General features: G+C 35.2%; 1 protein-coding gene across 15 annotated transcripts in view; it reads right to left on the bottom strand.

Moving 5' to 3' along the window:
• Grip1 (glutamate receptor interacting protein 1) overlaps positions 1 to 14,714 on the bottom strand; it is a 383,234-nt gene that overhangs the window by 108,528 nt on the left and 259,992 nt on the right. The gene's annotated exons all lie outside the window — the stretch shown is intronic.

The following is a 14,714-nucleotide window of genomic DNA, read 5'->3' as shown; positions in this document are numbered from 1 at the left end:
TAGGACCTTGCTTGAGTAGGGAAGGGAAACAAAGGGTGTCCCAGGCTTTTTGTTTGAAAACTGCTCAAAGGAGGCACTATTGCCTAAGAAGGGGAAAATGGTAGAGAAAAGGGTCTCAGAGAAAAAGAGTTCAGTTCCAAACATTTAACTTTCAGAATTATCCTATGAATGTGACACTTAAACTGCTCTTATTGGTTAAATTGCTTTTAAGCAAAGATTCTGGCATTTTGATTTTCTTATTTTCTTCTTAGGCAAGTTATTTTATTCCCTCTGATTCCTTAAATTGGAATCCTGAGGTTTATCTCTTAAGGTAAAAATACAATGAGATGGTGTTTTTGAAATGAGTATTATATGCACTACGTAAATGGAAGTTATTATTACTGTAATCTGCTAATAGCAATGTAAGCTAGAGAAAACACTGAGATTTGACTTTGGTATTTATAAATTGTGTCAACAGGCAAAAAAATGTACCTTAGATTTCTATTTTTAAAACTAGCCTAATACCCTATTTCCTACATCACAGGGTATATTAACTCCAACATTTGTGATTTATTCTTGAACTTACAGGTCCTATTCATAAGTGATGATAAGCCTTAGAATGAAAGATTCTTTGTGTGAAAGGAAGAGAAAATTAGGACTATTTATAGTTTGTGACTACAGGAACTCTGAAAAAAAAACAATAATATTTATATTATTTATAAATTTTATATTATTTATAATATTATTATTTATAATATTTATATTATTATTTATAATATTATTATTTATAATATTTATATTATAGGTACAGGTTTTATGTGTCAATTTGAAAGAATATGTTTTATAAAACAATGTGGTAAAGAGAATATTGAACTGGGGGAAGGTCTTACTTGAGAGCAGTCTCATGTATGTTCACTAAGAATGCAATAGAAAGTTCACTAGGATGTTCAGATTATAATCACAAAGTTCTTATGTAATATTCTAGACATATAACCTTCAACATTCAACATTAAATGCATGATGACCATGAAACTTACAATATCCTGTATGTTTTTTTTTTTAGAAAATGGAATTTGTTAGCTTAAATTGCAAATGAATTCACTGTCATTGTGTGAAGTGACCTACTACTGTAGAAGTTGTGTTCTTCCATTAATCAGAAAGTACCAGAGATTCCTGTGGTCAACACAGAGAACATAGCACTTTGGCCTTTCTCAGAAAATAAGATGTAGCCTGGTTCCCTGAACTGGTTATTTATTATGAGGATAAAACAGGATGAAGTTTGGGAAAGTGCACCATGAACAGAAAGTGCTCTAAATATATGCTAGTTATTTTGAATATCATTAAATTTAGGGAAAAGATAGCCTCCATATTAAATACTCCTCATTCCTTTATTCATTCAGCCAAGAGGTAAATGACATCTGGTGTCTGGGGCCCTACAGAGGAAACAGAATGGATTTGAAACAGTCTCTGTCCTTGAGGAGATTATGAATTCATAGAGGAAACAGGGTTGCAGCTAGACTTCGACACTGAATGTGATGAAGACTATAAAGTCATGTAAAAAACAATCAGTATTGGCATTAAAAGGATAGAAGGCTTTCTTCCAGCTGGATTACCAAGTTTATCTTCAAGAAACAGGAATAAAATGGAAAGGTTGTCATAACAAAGTAAGAAAGCTCATAATAGCAATGACAAAACAATAATAAAAAGATATTTTAAAAATTTCTCTGTGTTCCAGGTGCTTTAAACCTATGAACAACTTTAATTACTAGAGTAGCCACAGGAAGGAGCTACTACGACTAACCCCATTGAACAAATGGAAAAATGGAGGCTTAGAAAAATCACACATCTAGTAAGTTCCAGAGAAAGGATTCAAACCTGGGTCTTCTTAATCACCGCACTACTATGCCTCCAAATAGGATGAAAACCACAAACACACACACATGAATAAACCTGGGTTATGAATCATTAAGTGCATGTGTGGCTGACGTGCAACAGAAGTGCAACTTGGAGAGGTCGGCCAGGGAAAGCTCAGAGTCTTACTGTCAGAATAAAATAAAAATTCTAACCTTTATTTTATGGCCAACAGGAGCATGTCCAAAAAGAGATGATGGTGGAAATTGTGGGAATAGATGTCAACTTGTAAGAGAGTGTTTTCAGGGACAAGAAAGATGAGGAGGCTGATGGAAGAATTTCTGAGTAGACAACTTGCATTTTACTTGTTTTAAAATAAAACAATTCTGTAGAAGAGGTGTCCTATGTAACAGTCAATCACTCAATATTCCTTGTGTCTGACTCTATTAGATGCATGGTGGTTTCAAGTGGGATTCTGGCTGAGCCATGGTGCCTCCATAGAGATCAGAGGAAAGTCTGCTGGTTTTCCCATTTCCTGTTTTATTGCTATCAACAAAGTATTTTCAGGTAATGGAAACTAGGATGCAGAGTATTGGTGTATTCTCAATGAAATTTGCATTAAAATTATGATCTCAACGTATTTCTGAGAATTCAACATTGAGAAATTCTTTGCTTATCTTAAAAATAAACCAGAGGGTCTTTACCAAAATGCTGTGACCTCCAGACCTCAAGACAGTTTCAGGACTGTTTCCATCATTATAACTGCAGTTATAAAGACTGGCAGGTATAAGGTCTAGGATGAGGCAGGGAGATTACAGTGGGTATGATTATAATGAGTGATTGCATTCTCCTGAATTATTCAGCAGGGGCATCTGGTAGCTACTTTCACTGTTGAAGCCACAGAGAAAAGTAGTAATAGAGTGTATTCCCTTAGCAGTATGACTGTTGGAGTTAACCTGAAATTTTATTCTGAAAAAAAATAATTTTACTACATAGTAAATTCTGAAGTAACTGCTATTGTGCAAAGATAGCTAAAATATGTGGTAAAGAGAATAGTTGCATGCTTGACACAGGGAATCCTGAAAACTTTTGTTTCTTTGTAAGTTGCTTTGGTTATGCATGAGAACAGGTAATGGAAGGTACAGAGAACAGTAATTTCTCCCTAGTGAAAGATTAAAACTCATTTTACAAAAAGGAGTATGAAGTTAGTACACAGCTACAGGGACATGTAATCTTGATAAGTAGTTTGGTGCCAGTCTATAAAAGATGATCACACACTGACCTTATGATCAACAGAAATGCCTGCCTGCTACTGTTCTCAAAAGGAAAAGCCATTTTAGTCTACCTAATACATGCACATGACCTCAAAGAAACTTACCACGCAGAGAGACTGCCCCCGACAGAGTTGTCAGCTTTTCATCTTTCTAAAATATGTTAAAATTAAAGGGCTAATTTTCCCCTTAAAGAACATATTTAATTTTAGAAGCATCATATATGGTCTGAAAATGAGAGAATTTTAAGCAACTTTCCATTAATTTCTTAAATGTCTCAGAACGCCAAGATCAAAATCCTTACAGTTAATGGCTTCACAGCAGCACTCTGGCCTTGTGCCTGTGATAGGGATGTTGGGAAGTAATCTTTGGAAAATTTGTAACTGTCATGGGACTGTTGGGATTGATGTGACTAGCAAGGAAATGACAAGCTTTCTCTTTTTAGATAGTGGGTTTAGCTGTAACCACCTTAAATGGGTTTAAACTAGAGTTAAATATTTCTTTAAAATATTTTTCTTTATAACATTTCTGTTAGTGATTAACAGTTACATCAATGAAAAAAAGTAGCAGGGATAGCTTCTCAAATCTTTTAAGAGAATTTATTAAATTCAAAGAGATAGAATAGTAGTATCACCTCTGAGATGATCCTCTGCTCTCCTCATATTACAAATGTGGAGTAGTGGTCCAAAAGGCTTGAGAGACCTTTCTGATTCTATCACAAAGGGTACCACCTAAACTATAATCAGTTGGTCCTTTAGGGATAATCTGCACGTTGAATCATCAATCTATGTTATTTGTACTCTGATACCATTATTCATCACCTTAGCTTCTACACCTAAGCTTCTAACAGCTCCTGAATAGTATTCTACAAGATTTTACATTCTTTTGGTGTTACTCAAGTATTCAAAAAAATATTTAGGAATATCTCTTACACTAAAATCCAAATTACTTTAGAGGCCCAGAAACTAACAACTAATGTAATAGGCAGAGCTTCAAGACACGTCTGCCCCCTCTCAAAGCCCAAAGACAGGAGTGGGTGTGACAAACCTCATGCTGGAATGCAGAACCTTAGGAGGCTCAGGAGAAGGGTTGAGAGAGAGCCCACACTAGTGCCAATGAGCTAAGCTGTGCATCCCAGTTCTTGACTCTGCTGCTCTGCCACAAATCTTCACATTCCTCCCAGAAGCCCTCAATTGCCTGTTTTGGGAAACATGAGGGTTGGCAGAGAAGAATGTGGACAATTGGGAATAGAATCTCCAGTTGAGACCTTCTTTCTGAGCGACTGTGCCCATCAGACTGTCTGGAGCTAGGCTGGCTGAAACTTAAGGAATCACTTAATGCCCGAGGGGACAGGTAAAACACACTTGCTATTGGTGTCAGGGAAATGACTTGAACAAACTGGAAAGAATGTCTCAAAAAGCCAGCATGAGATTCAACTCAGGCCAATGGTTGTCTTGGTTCCAGTAATGCAAAATTATTAAGAGTAACCAGATATTTAGACTTATTATTTTTTTAATACAAATGCATTTTACTCTAGAACTTTATGCCTTCCATCACATATGAATTTACTTTTTATAAAAATAAATTTTCAAGTCAGGATTTAGGAATTATTGTATTTAGTTGAACCTGAGTGTCCACATGGCCATGCAAGATGGTTACCTGTCCTGTGAACTATGCATTATCATCCTCAAGTTACAAGTTGAGAAAATTGAAGTTCACTGAGGCAGAATGTCTTGCCCAAGGCTATACACTTAGAAAGCTGTGACTTCAGTCTGATTTGCAGGCTTCTTTTTCTCAGTCCACCACTTAATGCCAGTTTTCCTAAGTTTCAGTTTTGACCTCAGCCCGTTTTTTTCTTCTCCTTCAATATACTTCTTCACGGTAGTTTCTGATGTAATAAATCTGAAACTTTACAACTTTGCATTCTGCCTCTTTTTGTTATTTCCTTCTTCATATCTCATAGAACACTGAAAATCAAATTATGCAATTTGTTGTTTTCAACAGACCCTACACTTCCTTTTTCAGTAGTACCAGGGTACCTAGCAGGAAACTTCTGCCATCCTACCTGATTCAGTAAATGTAGACTGACCATCTCCTGCTGTCCTTGATGCACATCTCATCCTTCCCCTTCCTATAGTTTTAAATGTGGAAAAATAACTCTGACTTTTCAAAAACAGTTTGAAGACCAAAGAATACACGTCCTGTGGCCACGCCCTCCACAATTTGCTCCCTGTACTTTAGGGTATGAAACCATGGACTAATATGCGCAGTTGTAGGGAAAAGAGATACAGTGACAGTAAAAGGATCATAAGGGTTTTATTTTTCAAAATGTGCATATTTTTCAAATGTGCATGTGAAATTTTTCAACTAGTGCATAGGTAATTCAGTTTGAGAGCCCAGGCTCTCAAACTGAATTACCTATGCACTAGTTCTTTGGACTAGAGGCTGGAGTGCCTCTTGGATCTCTAGATGGGTATAATTACATGTGTCATCACATGTACCTGGAGTATTCAGGTACAAAATGTAAGAGATCACAATGTTCTTGTCCACTGAGGTTGGGTCAAACTTCAAAATCCTTAACATAGTGCTTCAGCTGGCCACTGTCAGTTAATCAGAGCTGACATCAAAATGGAAAATTATTGATTTTCCCTATTCTAGATGCACCTCATTTATAATGAATAAAGTTTTGAGATGTTGTGTCAGTTTATTTGTTCAAGAATATTCAGGGGAAAATGATACAACATGCAGCAACTGATGTAAAGGTAAAAGGAAACCTCCAAAGGTATTCACTCATTTATTCAATAAATGTAACTGAGAGCTTATGCCAGACACTTTGCTAGGTACTGAAGTGAGTAGCTGATCATTTCTACAAAGTTGTTTTAGACTTCTAACAGCTGACAATTCTTTCTAGTCTGCTCTTGTATCTTCTTGGCTTCAGTAGGTAATCCTTGTGGTATATAGAATTTCTGAATTCATTCCCCAAAGATTGTACAACCTAACCTCAGAATCCTGTCAATAAAATGCTGTTTCACTGACGAAGTGTATCATGTTGTATGGCATAACTAATCATTAAGAAAGAGAAATTGTCTGGGTGGACAGAATGTAATGAAATGACTTCTTAAAAAGAGAACTTTCTCCAGTTAGCGGTAGAACAGGAAGGTAGGAGAGGGAATCGGAGAGATTTTAAATGTGGGAAACCTCAATATACCCATTCCTGCTTGAAGATGGAGTAGGACATGTAAGAAAGATGTGGGTGGTTGTGACTGACAGCCCGCAAAGAGATGAGGACCTTAGAACTTCAATTCCCAGGAGCCTGATTCTGCTAATACTGTGAATCAGCTCAGAGGTGAATTCTTTTCCAGAGCCTCTGGGTAAGGGCTTAGCCTGCTGTCATTTTGCCTATCTCACCTGTACAACTGTGAGATAATAAAGGGCATTGTTTTCAGCCACCAAGTTTGTGGTGTTTTGCTACACAGCAATAGAAAATGAATACAGTCCTAAAATCCAATGGCATCATCTACTTGAAGAGAGCAAACTAGGTAAAATTTTATACCCTCTTCTAGATTTCTGCATGTCTAATTCTTGAAAAAAATTTTCCTAAAACAACTTGGTGAAGTTTTTTTTTGGAACATTATATTTCATGTCTCCTCAAATTGGCTCTTATTTTACATTTAGTAGTTAAGGTTAGTTTGTAACACATATTAATCAAAAAAGTGCTTGTATTTGCAAAATGTAAATCATACTAATCAATAACAACAATACAGTTTCTGATAGAAAAAATGGATCAAAATAATTGAATAGACACATCATAAAGAATATGGCCTATACTGAAAAGGAGTTCAACATACTTATCCATCTGGTAAACATATATTAAAACCATAAAGAACTACCACCACATACCCATTACAATGATTAAAGTGAAAAAGACTGACGATACCAAGTGCTGATGAGGGTGTGGAGGAAGCAAAACTGTTAATGGAGTGCCAACTGCAACCATCACTTTGAAAACTTTGTGAGTCTCTACCAAAAGTGAGCATACATGTGACTTATGGCCTATATTATGGCTTGGATCTAGAAAAACCCCCAAAGCCCACTAAGGGCTTAGTTCCCAGTCTGGTGCTATTGGGAGATGGCAGAGACTTTAAGAGATAGAGTCTAGTGGGAGGCTACCCAGTCACTGGCAGTCTGCCATGAAAAGGATGTGGGACCCCGATCATTTCCTCTCCTTTTTCACATCCTGGTCTGGGGTGGGCAGCTTCGTTCCACCATGCACTCTCTGCCATGATGTGCTGCTTTGCCATAGGCCTTGTAAAAGAGACCAACTGATCATGACTCACTCTAAACTGGGAGCCAAAATAAGCCTTTCTCTTTATTTTATTATTTTTTAAAAAAAATTTTAGTTGTAGATGGACACAATACCTTTATTTTATTTATTTATTTTTATGTGATGCTGAAGATTGAACCCAGTGCCTCACATGTGCTAGGCAAGCACTCCATCAATGAGCCATAACCCTGGCCCCCTTTTCTCTATTAGAAGTTGACTTATCTTGGGTATTTGTAATGGAAAATTAACACAGTCTAGAAATTCCACTCCTAGGTATGACCTGACAAAAGTGTATACATAGTTTACCAGAAGACATATATTAGAGTGCTTATAATAACATTATTTACAGAAATCTCAAACTGGACTATATTCAAATGACCATCAACAGGAAAATATTCAAAATTATTATATACAACAGAATACTATACAATAATAGTAATGAACTATGACTATTGGCAATGATATGAGTGCATCTCACAAACTTCTGAGAGCCACAGCCAAGTCAGAATGGCCCTTGGCATTTTGCCAACAGTATTGGTTGACTGGCGAGGCATTACTATCCGCCTTGGCTGCTACTTTGGAGTTCTGGTGCTACTTTGGAGTTCTCGTGGGGATTCCCGGGGATTCCTGGGGATTCCCGGAGAGTTCCCATGGGTTGGGGAAGTGCAGGAGGAGGGATTTCCAGAGGAGATATTTCCAATTGCTGGTTCCTAGAGGAGCCCGTGGCAGTCGGCAGATTTCCCGGAGCGTGTGTGGAGTGTGCTGGTGGAGTTCAGAAATAAAGTTTGTTCCTGCTTCAGTGGCTCGTGATTTGTGCCCAGTCAGACTGCAGCAACAAACATAATGTGGGTAAAAGAATCAAGGCACCAAGAAATCTGCAATATGATTCAATTTATATAGAGCTCAAACTCAGCAAAATAAAGTTCTGGTTTAAGGTTATATTTTGGGAACAGAGTGGGTAGTGTTTAGGAGGAGGCATGGTGAGACTTTTGGTGATAATAATTATGTTCTATTTCCTGATCTGAATGGAGAATACACAAGTGGAAATTTAACAAGATGTGTAAATAAGATTTCAGCACTTTTCCATTTGTGTGTTGTACTGTAATACAAAAGTAAATTTAAAGCATGCCCTATTCTAAACTAGCAAAATAAAAGTTAAAGAAAAAGCATACTGTTTTCTAATTTAGGGAAATTCCTTACTCACATATGATAAGTGGCTCTGAGTTAGTTTGTATTTATAAAAAGGAATGATGTAGGTGACAGTAAAGAGTATTCTGCAAAAATTCATTTTTTATATAAAAAAGGAGAATGAGTAGAACATCTAACTTTTATCTTAGAAAACCAACACTCTAAATAAAAGACTATTGCTACTTAAAGACAATAGGCTTTTTGTGGAACCCTCTGGTCTTCCACTTATGATATTTTCTAGGAAAAAGAGAAAGTTATGCTAGTGACCCTCAGGGAGAACATGTGTTATGTTATAAGCACTTCAGTAGGCCTTGAAAACTCCTTTTGCTTTACAGAGATTATTTAAAAGAAATCAATGAAGAAAATACAAAAAATGCTAATTTACTCTTGGGACTTGGGATTAAAAATTCACTTGTGGAAGTTTCATATCTTGATCTTAACATTCCAAAAGAGTAAAATGCAAAGCATAGCCTAAATCCAGTTGTGGTGATACAAATAGATCTATATGTTTAATTATAACAGATCTATAATAGATCTATATGTTTTATTATATATTCATATCTTTTGAGGGCTCATCACATCCAAATCCATCCTTGATAAAACAATAACTTGGAAATGACTATTTTCTGTTTGCTCAGAATTCAATGCCTATGAGGAAAGACTATCTATGTAATGGGGACAAAGATGTCAAAACCTTATGGCATTTTTTAAAATACATTTTTTTTTCAGTTGTAGATGGACACAATACCTTTTTTAAAATTTTATTTATTTTTATGTGGTGCTGAGGATTGAACACATGTGCCTGGCAAGTGCTCTACCACTGAACTACATACAACCCCAGCCCACTCGGGTGCATTTTTAGAGAAAGGCTAAAGGTTTTTGCTTTTATTTTTCCAGTATCTTTGGTTTTGCTTGCTGGTACCATCAAAGTAAACATAAGGAAATGTTCGAAGATGAGTAGAGAAAGTGACAGTTAAAAGGAGAGTCAGAGACTTAGAGGAATTGAGAAACATATAATAGGTAGATTCGGAAGTGTTGTGATTTTAGGATTTGTGATGTCATTCTTCAATGTAAGATGGATCACAAATCATGAAGTAACTGCTCTTTGAACATACAGCAAGATCATTAATGTTTTGCCACATTCTACACACACCCATTTAATGATGACTGGTCATAAGGATTGCTAATTTATGGATGAACACATGGTCCAATTCACAATTATCATTAAGTGCCTTCTGTGTGTGACTGAAGGCTCCATGTGAGGTGTCATGGAAATAAGGAAATAAAGATGATTTGGTTACTGTTTCCACAGAGCATGGGGAACCTAGTGTCACAACAGAAACACACAGGCAACCAAGACAAAAAAAATATCAATTTCCTCAAGAGGTACCAAGAAAGTGCTACACAGAGTGACTTCTCAAGAGGGACAGAAAATTAGATAATGATCCAGGTAACAGCAGAACCAACAAGGAAGTGATTTAATCCGGGCCTACAAATGCATAGCTTGTTTTTGAAAGGACCACATATGGTAAAGCTAGACATTGGGCACTACAGTGGGAAAGCTCAGGGCATTTGGGAGAAACAGCTATTTGTCCAACTTTATTATCAACTACAATAATTTGTTGTTTACATTAAAAAATCTGCTAAGATCACTGCAGACATTAACTGGTTCTTAGTAAGAAAGCTCATTTAAATTATACAACAGTGAGCTTTGTTTAATACAACTAACAAAAATTCCATTTTTTAAAAAATTTGGTTTTTAGTTGTATATGGACTCAATGCCTTTATTTGTTTTTATATAGTGCTAGGATTGAACCTAGTGCATCACACTTGCGAGGCAAGTGCTTTACCTCTGAGCTACAACTACTGCCCAACAAGAATCCCACTTTTATTGACTGCTTTCTGTGGTTCTTCCATAGAAATAGTTGTAAAAGAAAAAAAACCAAAAAACAAATTTTTAGAGAATCATGTAATCTTTAAAGATTCAGAGCAAGTTACCCGTCAGTACAGATTTGATATCATCTTCTCAATCTCTCTCGATACTTTAACACTGACCTAGGGACTGACATTCAGAAAATGTTCCTGAGATAACTATCAAGTGACTTCACCAAAGCTTCAAGTATCTAACTGAACATACATTCTCAGAAACATTTTGGAAATATTTTCAGCAAAGGTTTAAGCAAAATAAGTATTCTAATGAACATTTAGGAAATAAAATGATCCAAACACATCATTTCCCAAATATTCTTTCTAGCAAGAATTCACACTTAACAGATCCAAAATTGAACTACTGTTTTCTTCAAACTTATTCTTCCCACATATTTCCTTAAAATTTTATCAGACTAAATTTAGCTTTACTTAATAAAATTAATAGTGCCAATAGCTTTTTCAAAACATATCACTGAACTTGCTAAAATATATGACCTGAGATTTATTTAAAAATATATGTAATTCCAGGGTTGAAATATTGATATCTATTTTGCATGCACACACATGCATGTGCACACACATACACGCTTCCCAGGAGATAATTTGTGTTCTTGTAATAGTATGTAAATAAATGTAAGTACTAAAAGTAAATCAAAGAAAAAAGCATGCTCCACTGGCAAATGAAAAGGTGTTCCATATTGTTATTCATTTAGGGGATGTACACCACATTCACAATGAGATACCACCACATGCCCATCAGAATGGTTAAAATGAAATGGACACACAATTCCAAATACTGGTGAAGACATGAAGCAAAGGAAACTCCCCTACCATAGGAATAAAGAGTGCACAGTATCTCTGGACGCAGTGGTTAATGTAGTGGTCAGTATCTGCCCCAAGCTAAGTCATTGAAAATCACTGAGAAATTTGATCTTGTTTCTTTCTCTGTCATCATGAACTCTCAAGATAATGTAGACTTGTGACTGAAAAGGTCGTCTTGTCATGATGTAAAGAGAGTCTATCTCAGGCAAGAAAATCTGAGAAACATAACTCCTATGACATTACTGAATTTGTGTCTGAGGTAGGGTATAAAGTTTACTACTGAAAAATTTGTGTCTATTTAGCTTTACATGAGTGTGATGGAGGGTATCTGATTACAAATCCATAAATAACTATGGACTGAGAAAAGTTTTTACAAAAAACTAATACCTAGTGTCCTTAACATAAAAATAGTCAACGTAAGTTAATACAGAATAATAAACAAAAAACTAAAAGCAATTTCAATAGAAAAATGAATGAGGGACATAAACAGACAATAGAAAATGCAAATGACTAGGAGTCATATGAAAATTTATTCACCTGACTAGAGTATTTTAAAAGTGTAAACAAAATAGAATTTCTTCTAACAATAAGATATATTAAAAATGAAAATATTCAATGTAGACAAGCTCTACTGAGATAGGTTCATTTTGAATGTTGCCAATAGTAATGTAACACAATACAAACTTTCTGGAGAACAATTTGAAATTACGATAAAACAAATATGCCATTTGTCTTTTGAAATCATAAATGTAGACAAAGATTTGGGTATAAAAATATTCATTAAAGTTATTTATGATAGCAATCTGTTGGAGATTAAATAAGTAAGTATAGAATTCATTTTGGGCCTGACCTGAAGTAGGAACTTAATATCATTTTTGTCATGTGGCTAATTAATTGTCTCAGCATCATTTACTGGCTAGTTCAAACTTTCCCCAGTGTTGTATAAGCATACTTCTGTTTTCAATCTACAGTGGTCTATTTCTAGGCATGCTGTCTTCTTCTACTAGTCTCTCTATTACCCCATGTTATTATAGCATAAACTCAAAGGCACAATTTTAGAATGAGACCTGATATGGGGTAGAAAAAGATTCTTTCCCTTCATATGGTCTCAAAAACATTTTGGTTTATGTCCCTTCTCCCTTTTCTAAATCCATATACATTTTAGAAATGGCTTATTCTTTTTAATTTTTTTACTTGTTCTTTTTAAATATATGTGACAGTAGAGTGTATTTTGATATATTATACATACATGGAGGATAACTTTCCATTTTTGTGGTTGTACATGATGTGGAGTTACACTGATTGTGTATTCATATGTAAACATAGGAAAAGTCAGGTCTGATTCATTCTATCATCTTAGAAACAGCTTGTTCTTATAACTCCAAAGATCATTTTTTTGAGGTTTTGAATAAAATTGAATATGTGGATATATTTGATAGAAATTGAATCTTTTAGATACTAACATTCCCATCTAAGAACATGATCTAGATCATCATGTATTTAAGTATTCTTTTATGTATATGAATGTATATATGTGTATATGTATAATGGGTTCAAACAACTTGGGTTAGATCTATTTCTTATAGAAACTTATGATTTTAGTGCTATTATAAATGTATCTTAACAATTTAATTTTCTGTTTTTGGCTGTAATACAGAAAATCAACTAATTTTTGTATGCTGATCTTATATCCAGCCACCTTGAGAAACTCAAGGAGTTTCCTTCCTACCCTTACATTAAGGGGGCTGAATGGAAACACTGGGCTGTAAAGATTTCCAGGTGTCATTTGGAGGGTGAGCGTGAGTTAGAGAGAGAACCTTGGCAATGCTGAAACATGAACTCAGACACCTTTGATATGGTATTCATCCCAGAAGGGGAGTTCTTTTCTCTGAAGTGTAATGCTCAGACCTTTCAGATATTTGTTGTCTTCAGTATGGGATCTGGTTTCTACTAAAGCTTTGGTTTTTAGTCTGTCACTCTATTTAAAGCACCTGTCAATCTTTACCTGTGCCTACCCTTATTTCCTAGTACAGAATCCTGACCATACTCTTCATAATAACTAAACTTCATGAGTGCTTGTTTACTTGGCAATATTCTGTTTGCTGTTCTTCCTACCTGCAGTCCTCAAAGGGTAAGAACCAGGTCTGTTTTGTGTATTACTTCTGTATTCCTGATACCTGCCATTTAGCTTATAAATGTTTTTAGACGGAATGAGTTAAACATGTCAACATCTATTTGTTTTTTAATGATAATTATTTGTCACATTTAAAATACCTTCATAACTGCCCCTGCAAATAGGCATTGTTAGTTCCCATTTGACAAAGAAAGCAGAGGAAAATCAAGTGACGTGGTTCAATCAATAACTGGAGATCAGAAGCATTGAAAACAAAACCAAAATCATCTACTAAAATCGAATTCAAATGCCATATAACAAAATAAATAAAGTGGAAAAGGGAGAAAACAAAAGAGGAAAGACAAAGGAAGGTAGGAAAGTAAAAAAGGGAACATTGTTTTGTGAAAATTTCATGTCAAGATCATATCACTCTATTTGCCATGCTAAAAACTCCTTAAATCTCAGATTTTATGCTTGTCAGAAAACTTCATACCTCTCTAAGACATTGTAGGTCAGCAAACAGATTATGAATACTCTCAAATGACATTGTTCTATATGAATCATATAGATTAGGACATAAAGGAGTTTGCAGTTATAGAATTAGTCTCTTTTTCTTTCCTATATTTTATCAGCATAAAATTGGCTGGCAAAGCCGGGTCACATAATCAAGTCTGATAATTGTAAGGATTACCTGCAATTACAAATTGATTTAAGTTTCAATTTCCAGGTCCAATCCATTCTTTCATTATTTTTCTTCCTCAGAATGCACACACACACACACACACACACACCTGTTTGACTCTCCAAATATTTAGAAGCCAAATTAGAACATTTTGCTAATTTTTATGAGTTTAGGAGTAGTCCCTTTCTATTAGAATCCCCTTTTAATGAAAAAAACATTGCATTTAATTTTTAATTTCAATCAATGTTGTTATATGTGCTCTTCCTTTCTCTTGTCTTTGAGTCTAACATGAAATAAATGATCATTTCTATTAATTCTGATTAGCTGGCTTCAGGTTGTAAAGTTACATAAGAAGGAAAGGAATCTCCCACTGCTGCCAGTCTCCAAATATTAAAAGCAACAGTAGCAGTCCTTTAGTTAATAACACTATTTTTTGTGATTTTGGAGGAGAAAGATACTTTGCTGCCAAGGGTAATCCATACAGAACAGTTGATTGCTGGATGAGAGATACCCACAGAATGAGACATTATTATAGAACATGAGAACTCTACTCAA

This window comes from Marmota marmota, unplaced genomic scaffold (genome assembly GCF_001458135.2).
Source record: "Marmota marmota marmota unplaced genomic scaffold, marMar, whole genome shotgun sequence".
Taxonomy (NCBI): Eukaryota; Metazoa; Chordata; class Mammalia; order Rodentia; family Sciuridae; genus Marmota; species Marmota marmota.
This window is presented reverse-complemented; position numbering and strand designations above follow the sequence as displayed.